Here is a 14,242-nt window from a genome sequence, read left to right on the forward strand (position 1 = left end):
ACCATCCACTAGGGCGTGGTGGAAAAATAAAATAGTGTGCCCGACGCATAGCGATCGCATCGAGCGATGCGAGGGGATGCGGTGCACTTTAAACTGTGTCCATGTCGACTGTGTTGACATTCAGGTAAAAAAAACAGTGAAACCCCCATGTCGACCTTTTGACTGTCGACCTAAACTTTGTCGAACTAATGACCTGTCGAACTAACGACCTGACGAACAAATGACCTTTCGACCTAGAACCATGTCGACCTTTTACCATGTAGATCTAGACCCATGTCAACCTTTTCCAATGTCGACCTCATGGTGTCGACCTAATGACTATCGACCATCATGCTGTAGACCAAATGATCCCAACTCTATGTGATGATAATAAAGATATATTATTATAAGGAGCCTGATATTGAGTTGTACACAGACCTGATGGTTTGTGTACGTCTCCGATGGTAGGTGGACCGTGCATACGTAGAACGTGCCCTGTGAGATTGTTTGCAGTGCCGTAGCATTACTCAAATTCTGTGACCATGTGGGGCAGAAATGGAGTTTTACAAAATGGAGTTGTGATGCCCCCATTTTGAAAGCGTGTTGAGACATGGGGCCAGATTCTCTAAGCTTCAAAAGTGATAAAATGGAGAGTGATAAACAGCCAGCCAATCAGCTCCTGTCTGACATTTTTCAAACCCAGTCTGTGGCATGGCAGGTAGGAGCTGATTGGCTGGATGTTTATCACTCTACATTTTATCACTTTTGAAGCTTAGAGAATCTGGCCCATAGACTTCCTGACCCTGGCAGCAATGTTCCTCTGCCATTCCGCCATTAATCTTAGGCTTACTCAGATGGTCGCTCTGCCATAAAGGCGATCCGGGGCTGTGACTACTAACACTTGCTGCGGATCACAGAAGCCACAGGTGGTAGTGTTTTCACACAAGCCGCCTCCTGTGACTATCACATTTATGGCACAGCAGCTGTGGCGCAAAGAGAATTACCCCTGTAGACTGATAATGCTAGACCCCCATATATAATCTCTTTTAACTGGACCATCTCGGTTGCAGGCGCCTAATAACACCTGGGTCCCATTGTGTTTTATCATCCTCCATATTCCTTTGCAGTGTGGTCAAAGTTTTACCTGGAAATAGTGACATAAAGGGAACTCAGTCAGCTGCATGCTGGGTAACACGCAAGCCAGAACAAAAAATGTGATAACACATGAATAGACCTCACGGGGATCATACAGGGACAATTTTAGAAATTATCACCTTTTAAAAATCAATTTACATGTAGAGGTTTATTTTTGTGGTGTTACACGGTAATAAATGGAACCATAAGACGGGATTCTCCTCAGATTAGGCCCCATCAGACAAATCGCCTTTATTTATTCCTTACAGTCAGACAGAGAACTGTGCGGAACGCAGTTGAGGGGGAAATTTACTAAAGGAAATTTGTAAAAAATAGGTGTATTTGTATCCAGAAATACACTTATTTTTGACATTTACTATCCCAAAAATATGGCAATTTGTATTCGTATTGATAGCACATCAATACGAATACGAATTGCCGTATTTTCGGGATAGTAAATGTCAAAAATAAGTGTATTTCTGGATACAAATACACCTATTTTTTACAAATTTCCTTTAGTAAATTTCCCCCTTAATCTCTTTCGCCCACTCTAAATGTAAGAAAATAGAAATATAATTTACCGCTGATCTCAGGGACGGCATTTACTGAGTAGTTCAGGTAACGGGGAGGTGGATAAGTTATAAAGGTAAAACTTATACAACTAGAGAACGGAGGAAGCTGACTGTGTCGGCAATCAGAGATGACTAAAGGGTACTTTTGTTAAACACATAGGGGAAAATTTACTAAGCCAAATACGGCTAAAAAAATCTTTTTTTTTTTTTTTTTGGGGGGGGTTTATTCTTATTTTCAGGATTTACTATCCTGAAAATACATTAATTTGTATTCATGGCACATTCGTATTTGTATTTACAAATACAAATCCGTACGCCATCGGAAAATACGAATCAGTCAAATAGGACTGATTATTAAATTTTCATCTGGAATACGAATTCGTAAATGCCATACCTCGGCAATGCCAGTCACATGCATTCGTATTAAGAATACGAATTTTCGTGTTCGTATTCTTAGTAAATTTCCCCCAAAATCTATTTAAAAATCATCATTGCTGTTTATCTTGGCAATACAGATTTTCAGGTATGTCGATAAAATGTTAACTTTCAAAATTCTGATACCAGATTGTCGATATGGTCTGAATGTCAACATTCAGGATGTTGACTATGCCCAGCGTGTATGGACAGCGATGATGGCTGAGCGGCTTTCCCCCTGCCCGGTGCTGACGGAGGGGGGAGGACGGCGTTGCATAGCGTTGCGCTATACAAAGCCGTCCTGAAAGCCGCTAGATGAGCGGCTTTCCCGCGATGTTGCAGGAGCGCGCAGCAGCGCTCACCGCCGGGCCATACACACTGGGCAGCTTTGAGCTGAAAGACCTGCTTTTCTGAGCGACTTTCAGCTCAAAGTCACCCAGTGTGTATGGGCTTTTAGTGTTAGGCAACAGTTACAGTAGGTTTCTTCTAGGGTTAGGAGTTAAAATGGGCTGAAAAAATTATGTTCATGTGCCAACTGTCAAGATGTACAATGTTGACATTGTGGCAATGTTGATATTATGCCTTGGTCATTATATGCAAGTTGTTCTAATATATGGCCAGCGGGTGCTCCCTCGTGAGGGTCCATGGCCCCCATAGAGGGAGAATAAAATAGGTGGCGAGCTCAGCTCGCCACCGTGCCCGCAGCGAGGCGAGCGCAACGAAGCGAGCCCGCAAGGGGCTTCATTGCGCTCCCCACGCTGTGCAGTCGGGATTCCGACGTCGGAGAAATGACTGTCGGAATCCCGACTGTCAGGTAATTATACCACACCCATGGCCAGCTTTACATCCTGTGTCTAATGGCTTTTTGAAGACAGATTATTCCACTTTTACGCAGTGATATTTTGTAAACCTGGGCCAATCTGTACATCTTATTACATTACTACCGGTATTTTAATTGAAATGTTTAAGTTGAGCGCTTCTGTAATTATTTTAACGCTTTAACAAAGAGTAGTTACAAAGTTATCCTCTTAGAAACTACTGAACCATTGAACTTTTGAATCCAGCCCCAGAACTAGGAAATCATACTGCAAATGAAAGGAACGTGGGTTCTTCAAGGCCTTCTGTAACATATTTCATTTCATAAACTTGAAACGCGTTAGCCATGGGATTCTTCCCAGATGTTCTGCCTGTATCCAAAACACTGGAAGTAAATCTGTCCGTGGACAGATCAGAAGAACAGACCGAAGTCTGATCCAAGGATTGTATAATGAGGTTTGCATGTGTCTATCTCTGGAAAAAGAACTCGTGGATATGGCTGAATAGAGATTTTGTGAATTAGACCATGTCAATTCTGGTGAGACAAGCTGTACTCAATAACAAATATGGAATGTTTCGTGTCCAAATGACAATTCACTGGGATATTTTGTTGTGAGTGGATTTTGTGGTATTTGGGGAAAGTTGGGGTCTGACCAGCGGAATATTGGAGTACTACTTCCTGGAACTTTGCGGGCGGAGGGAGTTTTCACGAAACCCTTTCTTACCAATGGTCTTGCCATGTGAAAAATTGTACGTCATATCTGAGTTAAGAAATGTGGATCGCTGATCTGCGAAGTTGCAGATTACTGTAAGTTAATAGCCCCCCCCCCCCCCCCCACCAAAGAAAACCCGCCCGGTGTAAACTTGCGTGTGAATTGCGAATAGTTGGCTATTTGCTATCAACTCCCAAAATCACACATCATCGAATAGTTTTTAAAGCCTGTGAAAATGTAAGTCCGACCATTCCACAACTCCCTTAAAACGCTGGAACACGCCTGCATGTTTTCAGACACTCCCTGACAATGTCTGGTTACCCACTACAACCGCCGGCTTCTTTCGCTCAAGCTCCGCCTTCTTTGCGTTTATAATCCATGCGCATTTTCTGCTGCTATATACCCTTGCGTAACGCATACAGGAACACATGCGCACTCATCCATAATCCTAATTCTCTGATCACTGACCAGGCCCAAACTTCGCACGGAATGAGCGTGATATACTTAGCGACATAGCCAGTGGCGTAACTAAGTTTTGGGCACCCCCCCCCCCCGCCCCGCCAAGCACCCCCAATCCCCCGCCGCCCATGCAAACCCCCCCCAATCCCCCGCCGCCCCGCCGCCCATGCAAACCCCCCCCCCCCCCCAATCCCCTGCAGCCTTACCTATCGCGCTGGTCCCGGCGGCTACGTTCTTCTTCTGCTTAGGACCACCACAAAATGGCCGCCCCCATACAGCAGACAGTTTCAGAGAACTGTGTGCTATATGGGGGCGGCCATTTTGTGGTGGTCCTAAGCAGAAGAACGGAGCCGCCGGGACCAGCGAGATAGGTAAGTCTGCGGGGGATTGGGGGGGGGGGGTGTAACTATAGCACCGCAGCCCCCGGCACCCCCACATGCACAGCGCCCCCCCGCGGTGGCGGGGGCTGCGGTGCTATAGTTACGCCGCTGAACATAGCAACCAATAAGATTCGATCTATCCGTTTCTAGGATACAATAGAGAAATGATACACAAGTTTATTTACTAACATGGGAGTTCTATTGAAGATAGGATTTGCTATGGACAACCAATCAGATTACTACAATGTGCTAAATAAATAAAAAGTACATTCTGATTGGTTGCTATGGGCAACATCCCATCTTCAATAGAACTCCCATCTTAGTAAATTTACCCCACTGAGGGCCAGATGTACTAAGCTTCAAAAGTGATAAAATGGAGAGTGATAAACAGCCAGCCAATCAGCTCCTGCCTGACATTTTTCAAACACAGCCTGTGACATGGCAGGCAAGAGCTGATTGGCTGGCTGTTTATCACTCTCCACTTTATCACTTTTGAAGCTTGGTGCATCTGGCCCAGAGTCTGGTTGCCTGGTGAAGATACTGATTGACCAATGTCCCACCAGCGGGTCACAGTGTCCCGCGTGTGTGTAGGTGTGTGTATGTGTGTGTGTGTGTGTGGGGGGGGGAACAGATGGTGGTGCTCACTGCTAGACTAGCCGGTGATCGCTGGATTTCAGAGTATAAAGGAATGTACTGTACATGTAGATGTCTGACCCCGCTGTTAGATATTGCCCCTTATTCTGGTTCACTGGCAAAGGCAAATTCCTTCTCAAATGGACAAAACCATGTGCACTGCAGGTGGGGCAGATGTAACATGTGCTGAGAGAGTTAGATTTGGGTGGGGTTTTACTTCAAAGTGAGATCTATATTCCAGTGTAAAAATAAAGCAGTCAGTATTTTCCCTGCACAGAATTTGAACAGGAATTTGCCTTTGCGAGTGAACCAGAATAAGGACCAATGTGTAATTATTTATTACAGGGTTGCTGAGTTGAGTTAGGTTATTACCCGATTTATTAGTGCTCTGTGATCAGACAGCCGTCGCCCAGGCAGAATGAAATCCTGCCCCTTACACACCTGCGAAGGCTGCTGATCAGCTGCACTCAGCATCGAGTGATTGTCCCAGTGTGCGCAGTCTGTGCGTAACCCAGGACCTTCTCTGCCTGCGCTAGAAACAGGCGGACCGAGGCCTGAGCTGACGTCACACGCCCCTCCTGAAAACCACTGGGACCGCCTACATTTGTCCTGACAGGCTGACACTCTCACAATATGATCCCGTGATCTCCACAAATGCCGGCTTCCTGTCAATCAACTTGCGAGCGGCTTGCGATTAGAAAAAAACACTGGATTCTTTCACTAGATGGCCTCGCGAATGCGTGCTACGATCTGTATGCATGCACAGCCGTTCGATAAGCAATCAGGCCTGAATAACCCCCAGATCTTGGTGGGTGTAACTTCCATGGGGTGGGGGGAAGCAGTTAGGAAACATAGGGGGATTCATTAATATTCTGACGCCAGTAAGTATCAGTTACACACAGTACATGCGCTACTCTACATGAAAAGGTTTCAGCATTGCGGTTCTGTAACAAAACACGAAACCGCAACACAGTGTACCTTAACGTCAGCGCTGGAAGTAAAATAAATCCCAGCGAATGTATGGGAGGGTTCAGATACCACATGTGAAAACACTGCAATATGTCACACACACAGCTGGGAGGAACGTATACATTTACCGACTGGCCACCTGGAGAACGGTTAGAACAGTGATCACTCTGTGCGAAGACCACGTGTGTCTGCTCCGAATGAGCCCCACAACACATAGTTTAAAGGCCGCATGCTGAGTTCTCCGTATAAAGGCCAGGATCTAGCGCTCGCCACATATATTACTGCTGTATAGGATATATTATGTCCTCATTATTCTCTCCTAGGGTCCGTAGCAACTCTTTGTTTCCAAGGAAGTAATAGTCAGCGATGCATTAACAAGAGGGATTTTATATGCACAGCGCCAGGCCCCTATCACACAATAGGCCCGCCGCAATATGTTGTATTTTCTTGAAACGTTTGGAAAAACTTGAAGAATTTGCAGACGGTGGTCGGATTCTAAACAAGAAATACAGGATGTGGGGGGTTGTTATTTATTCCTGTGGAAGAAGGAACCATTTTGATTTCCTTTGTTAACATGCTAGGGGATGTGTAACGAGAACACAACCCCTCGCGTGCCTCCGCTGGCAGGTGGCCAACCATCGGATCATTTCTGCTGCCTTTGCAAATAGTAGTCAGTGAAAACTGAATGTTATTTGCGAGCGCTACGACAAAGACGGGCAGGCGGCTAACGTCCTGTGGTATCAGCTGCCCCCCCGGCAGGCAATGGTCCGCCCGTGTACCCATAAGCACGCCCATCGGTTTCATGGGGACTCCCATAAGACCATGGACGTTCCCATGGTCCACCGCCGTTACTGCCCCTGGCCCTTCCTTCCTGCAACGGACTAGGTATGGCCATTGACCATCGATGATTCAAAATCATCGATGGTTTATGGACAATGTTGAATACTTTTGCCATCGATGGGGAGAACCAGATGGTTTCAGACATCGATGGCACAGCAAATGCTAAGCTGTTTTTTTTTCTAAATGCCAGGACAAGGAGCATAGCTCCGCCCCCCGACACCCATGAAGCCCCGCCTCTGTGTTTTTATTGGCCCACCGGCCAATCAGTCAAACAAAATGGATGCCCATCAATAGGTAAAAATATCGCTCGTCATCCATTAGATAGTTTCTCACTATCGATGGCCAGTTGAACTATTGCCATCGATGGCAACCATATGTGTGTTTAACTCGCCGAAGCCGTATGTTGTCGGGTTTGCACCTGCGCAAATAAACGCTTGTGCATGCGAAGATCCCCAAACATCGTAACGGGTGAGTGAACAAGAATCAGGCCCTATATTCATGGGGAGATTTATTGAAGGCCGGATCTACCATTAGGAAGCTTTTGGTAGCTGCCTAGGGGCTCCAAAGTCTGGGGCGCGTTCCTGAGTCTGACGATCACAAAATGACGGATGACTTTATTATGTATAACATCAGACTGAGTTACATACGTTCTGCCGGTAGGTTTCCAGCTGTCACACAGGAATCATTATAGTCTGCAGATGAAATTAGCAGAATACATGAATATTACCCAGACACGTTATCGCGGGAAGCGGTCATGTATTAGAATGAACTTAGGTCTACAGTCATTAGGTCGACCCCACTAGGTCCACTGGCAGGAAGGTCGACCTGACTTAAGGTCGACCTGACTTAAGGTCGACATGGGCCAAGTTCGACATGACTTAAGGTCGAATTTGCATAAAGGTCGACATGAGGAAGGTCGACTGGTCATAAGGTCGACATGGGGTTTTTCACTGTTTTTTGAGCCGACATGTGCCGACAGGCGGTATTTCATGCCCTACCATCCACTAGGGCGTGGAGGAGGTTATTAAAGCTGTGGCGAGCGAAGCGAGCCACCGTGCCCGAAGAATTGCGAGCGAAGCGAGCGATGCGAGGGTCCGATTCTCATTGCCAACTGTGTCCATGTCGACTGTGTCGACATTCGGATAAAAAACACAGTGAAAAACCCATGTCGACCTTATGACCAGTCGACCTTCCTCATGTCGACCTTTATGCAAATTCGACCTTAAGTCATGTCGACCTTGGCCCATGTCGACCTTAAATCAGGTCGACCTTCCTGCCAGTCGACCTAGTGGGGTCGACCTAATGACTGTAGACCTAAGTTCATTCTGACAGATGAACCGATTCCGTTATCGCTCACTGAAAACGCAGCAGTCAAACCCTATTCGCACAGTGTATAGAATTCTAAATCATTTCCCCAGATGTTTCCTCCCTACTTTGTGGCCTGCAATGTCCCCAGAGGGGTGTGTTCCATTCTCCCCAATGCTTTCCATGTGCGCTATCTGGTATACAACTGTTTCTGATTCTGCGTTACATATACACAACAAACAGTTTCTTTCTCCTTTTTTAAACTACGACTAAAAATAGCTCAACTGACACGAGTCCTTCTACTTCCCCAGGGTCATTGTCCCCATATGGGCATCATAAAAGCAGTTTGTTTTGCCTTGCATTCTGGGATATCTAGTCTTATTAACCAGGCACCGCTCACATTTGTTATATAAATTCAAATAAATAATGTGAATAAAGAAATATTTTTCCTAAATAAGGTAACATTACCGGTCATTATGATGAATAAAAATGTGTGGCAATTTTCACACCTAGTTTGGCAAATTCACTTGACACTCCAAGGGTTAAAATTAGGTCAGTAACTCCTAAATAATATACCTGGCAATTAGGAAAGGTTTTTTGCCCCTTTTTTACAAACAATAGGCCTGATTCAGACCTGATGATTTGCAGCCGGAGCGAATATCGAACAACCGTGCATGCGCAAGGTCCACAGAGCGATTGCGAGAGCCATTCGTGCAGGGGCGCAGTGAGGGTGGAGCTGGCGGAGCAAACTCTGCCTCTGTCTCCTATGTCCTGCACCTTCCAGCCGAGGCTCACAATATCAGCCGTGTGAGCCACAGCCGGGCGGGGCAGGAGTCAGTACACAAAGCAGGTCTGTCCACCACTATTTTCACATCTCCCACTGGACCACGAGCCAATAGGCGCTTGCGGTCCAGCAGCCAATCAGGAGCGGCATTGGTTGCTGCTGGACTGCGAGCTACTATTGGCTCACGGTCCAGCGGGAGACTTGAAAATAGCAGCGGATAGACCTGCTTGACTATACAGTCAGGCAGCACACCGCCCTCTCTGCCCGGCTGTCAGTGCGGGCTGCAGCAGGATTTCACCCTCCCCTTGGCAACAAGCAATATCAGTCCCCCTTGACAATGAGCAATTTCAGTCCCCCTTGGCATTGAGCATGAAGCCCCTGGCATCGAGCATGAAGCCCCTGGCATCGAGCATGAAGCCCCTGGCATCAAGCATGAAGCGCCTAGTAATGAGCATTTAGCTAAGTGGCACTTATATGTCAAATATGTAATGGCCATTACATAGCATATAATGGGCATCATGATGTGTGGCACAATGTGTAATGGGCATTACGGTTTGTTATATTGTATGTAATGGGCATCATGATGTGTGGCACAATGTGTAATGGGCATTACGGTTTGTTATATAGTATGTAATGGGCATCATGATGTGTGGCACAGTGTGTAATGGGCATTACGGTTTGTTATATAGGAGGTTATTCTGATCGTAGCGGCCAAACGTGCGTACGTTCCCAATTAACGTACGCTATCCGTACGCGGCCGTTGGGGTTAAGTCCACCCACAAATCAGCCGCATACGTACGGCCAGAAACAACGTCGAAGGGGAGTGGCGTACAATTGAGCGTACACCACCGTTTACGGACGTCTCTCGTCCGTCTTCCCACCGACTTCTTGCGGCTATCTGAGCGTACGCCAGCTTGCACGGACGGGTCCCTATTGTTTTCAATAGAAAACTCAGCTTATGTCACCGCTCGTGAGAGTGAGCGTACGTCCGTGTACGCTGGCATACCCTTCACATATATGGACCTGCAAATCTTGCCTTTCAACTATAATTATGAAAATTAATTAAGTGATTGAATTAATTAATGTGCAAAATAGTGGGCATGGGCTTAAAACATTGCTGAAACATCCTTTGTAGGTGTTAGATGTGGTTTATGTTACTGTATCATAAATACAAAACCTATGTTTGTATTAGAGTGAACACGTTGACACATGTCGACTTGTGTAGATTGAGTGTGCTACTGTGTAAAGTCTATGAAAGCACGTAGTGAATGTGTCTAACTGTTTAACAAATACCTACCTTAGCATATATAAGCAGGTCTTACAAAGATTCTTACCTTAAATTAAATAAACCTTTAAATGTCGAGAAGTATAGAAAGATAAGCTTCCAATGTGTTTGAGTGCTGTGTGTGGCTTGCAGGTAGTGAAATCATGGTTTGGACTTAATAGACTGCAGCATTGCTTATTACATTCAGGTGTATGTGTTTGAGTAGTAATCAGCGTAAATTAGCAAACCCAGGCGCACGCTGGCATGCGGTATCTGTAGGGGTGGTTTGAGGTGGCGGTTGGCGGCCGCCTGTTTTGTGTCCGAAATGAACGGTGCTTTAGGCGATCGTGCGGTAGTAGCACCGCTCATTTTTGGTGCACACCCCCGTGTACACCCATATTTACGCCCATTTTCCCTCATTATTTCGGCCGCTCCCCTCATCACGCCCCTATGCCGCCCCCAATGCCCGTACACTCGCGTACAGGTTTTTTCGCACGTAGAGACCCGTCCGTAAGCGTTGTGGAGTGTTCGCGCCTGCGCATTAGCGAATGTACGCATGCGCAGATCATAAAAAACCCCGGAACGTACGCGTACGGCCCGGCCGCACCAACCAGAATAAGGCCCATAGTATGTAATGGGCATTATGGTGTGTGGCCTTTTGTGTAATTGGTATTACGGCGTGTGGCTTTATGTGTAATGGGTATTACGAAGTTCGCTAAAATGTGCAATGGGCATTACGATGTGTGGTATAATGTGTAATGCCACGCCCCCTTTTGTGATGCCATGCCTCCTTTCCATTAGGCCGTGCCCCCTTTTCGCCACACAAGAGCCCCAAGTACTACAAATCGTGGGAGTGGGGGGGGGGGCGCAAAACATACCCTTGCTCCAGTCACTGTGGCACCTAGCTCCACCACTGCATTTGTGTGATCCCACATCGTTACTCCCTACTGGAACACAGTATAATAAACACAATTTGTAATAACGGTGATCGAAGTGATCGAAAGGAAATTACACTATTGATTGAAAACTGATTGACGGGTGTGGAAGTAAATCCACAGCCGCAGGTATCACTAAAATCCCTGGTGGAAAACGTTTAAGTAACTCCGACAGACTCCCAGAATAGAGTGATACTTGGCGCACTACACAATTAGAGTAATGAAATCCTCTCTCATTTATCATTAATTACCATTTATTAATATGAAACATTACAAATCAATACGAGCTCTCCCAATTAATACAAAACAGTTACAATGAATGTCAGATCCACATTAATAATACAAATCTCCCTAATCTGATTTAAAATGAACATAAAAGCTTCCAAATTTACTATTGAGAGTAAATTCTACACGAAGGCATCAATCTGCGCTGTCCCCGATATCCTCTGTACTGACATTAATCGGCCTAGTTGGAAACATTCCATTTATTATGGCGATATGGGTTCCTTTATATTCATGCATTTATTAATATTTAATAGTAGCATTAGTAACACAGTGATCACCAACCAGAGCTATAGGGATCACTGGTAACACAAATAGGCAACAGTATGTCAATCAATGTAACAAATTCTATTTCGGTACCCAACCAAAACATCATCAAATCATCAACGCAGCGCGGATGGTGTAGTGGTTAGCATTACTGCCTCACAGCGCTGAGGTCATGGGTTTTATTCCCACCATGGCCCTAACTGTGTGGAGTTTGTATATTCTCCCCGTTCTTGCGTGGGTTTCCTCTGGATAATATATACTGGTAGGATAATAGGTCCCCAACAAAATTAACCCTAGAATGTCTGTGTGTGCAAAATATAGGCCCCTAGGCGTCACTTGGAGTAAGGTGCTCAGAGGCAGAGTGTAACCGGCTCCAGCTTTGTAGGTGTTTTAACACTTTACTCATGAGAATTTGACTGCGGTCCCTGGCAATGAGCATGTAACCCCTGACAACAAGCATGAAACTCTTGGCAATGAGCATGTAACTCCTGTCAATGAGCATGAAACTGCTGGCATTTGGGTAAAAAATGATAATAAATGTGGGCATAAAGGAAGGCTTTTGGCAGGGGGGTGCAACAGATCTAGTGACGCCCCTGGTCCCATGTTCTGAATCTTGCTCCTCCACCTGCCATTGTGGTCCATATGGTGCGTCCCATGGTTCATGGGATTTGAAGGGGCAATAGACACATTCATATACCATCATGTAGGGAAACCCTGTGACCTGAGGTACCTACAGATTGTCACATGCCTGCAGTGTCTCCATTACTGTTATTAACCTTGTGTTGCCTATAGTCGACATCAGGGGTAGGTGGGGGCACGACCCTGGGGTTAACCATGGGATGACATTACGGCGTGGTTGGTCTTACCAGCTGCACCTGCGTGGCTGCCAGTGACACGGACATCGATGGTTTATGGCCGACGTCGAATAGTTTTGCCATCTATGGGGTAAAACCAGATGGTTTCCCACCATCGAGGTCAAGCTTAGATGAACAGTTTAATTTTGCTATTTTTCCCAAGGGGCCAGGACACATAGCTCCGCCCGACACCAAAGATAATGGATGACCATCAATATTTAAAAACATTGATGGTCATCCATTGCATAGTAATATACTATTGATGTCCAATTGCACTTTTGCCATCGATGACAACCATCGATGGCACAGACAATGATGGCCATCCCTAACACGGACCCAGCCTGCCCCAATCCCATAAAGCTACGCAGCAAGCGTCAAAGCACTGATAGGAGGAGCCCATCACATGCTCATCAATACCCTGGTGCTCAGCTGAATCATGGTTGCTGGTCAGTCACCTCCTGCTCTCTGGCCAACTCCTTTGTGCCCAGCAGCAGCTTGTCCTGCTCCCACACTGCCCCAGCAGTGACCCCTGAGTCACCCCTTCCCCAGTACTACACATGAAGCGCACTTCCCGAATTCGGACATTTTTCCACATTACCTATTACAGCTTCAGTGGGAGCCAAATGTATTCTTCTTTTTTTTTTTTTTTTTCATTTTATATTTTCACTTCATCAATATCTGATCTTCACACGAGAACCGGTTTTCCCACTTCCCCTTATCCCTCAGCACAAGGCTGTATGTATTTCAGCTGATAGTATTGTGCATCTTATTAGCTAATTATCATTGCACTAGTGTAAACCCCCAACAAACTGAGAACGTAAAAGGGAATTATAATAAGTGGAATATATATATATGATGACATTACAGTACTTGCTGTCTTTATTTACAAAGCAACGTGAGTGCCACTTATTCAAAGAATATATATACATATCACAGTCACGCTTCCTGCTGCGAATAGCTCTGCGTAGCAGTGGGGTCCGGGGGCATTGTGCAGGCTAGAGGGGTGTTGTAAACTTGCGCATTACTCACATTAGTCTGCAGAGGGGTGCTGTACTGCAGAGGGCTTCTGTCAGTGCAGAGGGGTGCTGTGCAGCGCAGACCGAAGGGTGTTAGGCAGTGCAAACTGCAGAGGGGTTTGTGCTGTGCAGACTCGGGTTTGTGTGCTGGGTTATTTATATCAATATTATATAAGTAATTAAATATACTTAATTATAATGTAATTGTACTGGTCATGTGTTAGGCAGGCAGGCTGTCAGTCAGTGTAATGGGGTACAGTAGTGCAAAGACATGCTGTCAGTCAGCTTTTGTTAAAAAAAAAAATTAATTGTGGTGTGTGGTCACTGTGGTGCGCTGCACTGCAATCCAATACACCATATACTGCTGTCAGAAGCAGAACAAGTTCAGTGTGTGATTGTTCTGCCTCCAAGGTCCACGCAGTGTTATCCAAGGCCTGTCCATAAAAAAAAAAAAAAAAAAATACCATATAATAAAAATTTATTTTGCTGTTCTTTATTTTTTGCTGTATATAATTGCACCCCAATAATACAGCACAAGTTCCGTGTGTGATTGTTCTGCGTCCACGCAGCATTATACAAGCTGCACATTACAAACAAATTAAATTAATTAAAGTAAAAAAATCCAA

The sequence above is a fragment of the Crinia signifera genome, chromosome 11, assembly GCF_055691185.1.
Source record: "Crinia signifera chromosome 11, ASM5569118v1, whole genome shotgun sequence".
Lineage (NCBI taxonomy): Eukaryota > Metazoa > Chordata > Amphibia > Anura > Myobatrachidae > Crinia > Crinia signifera.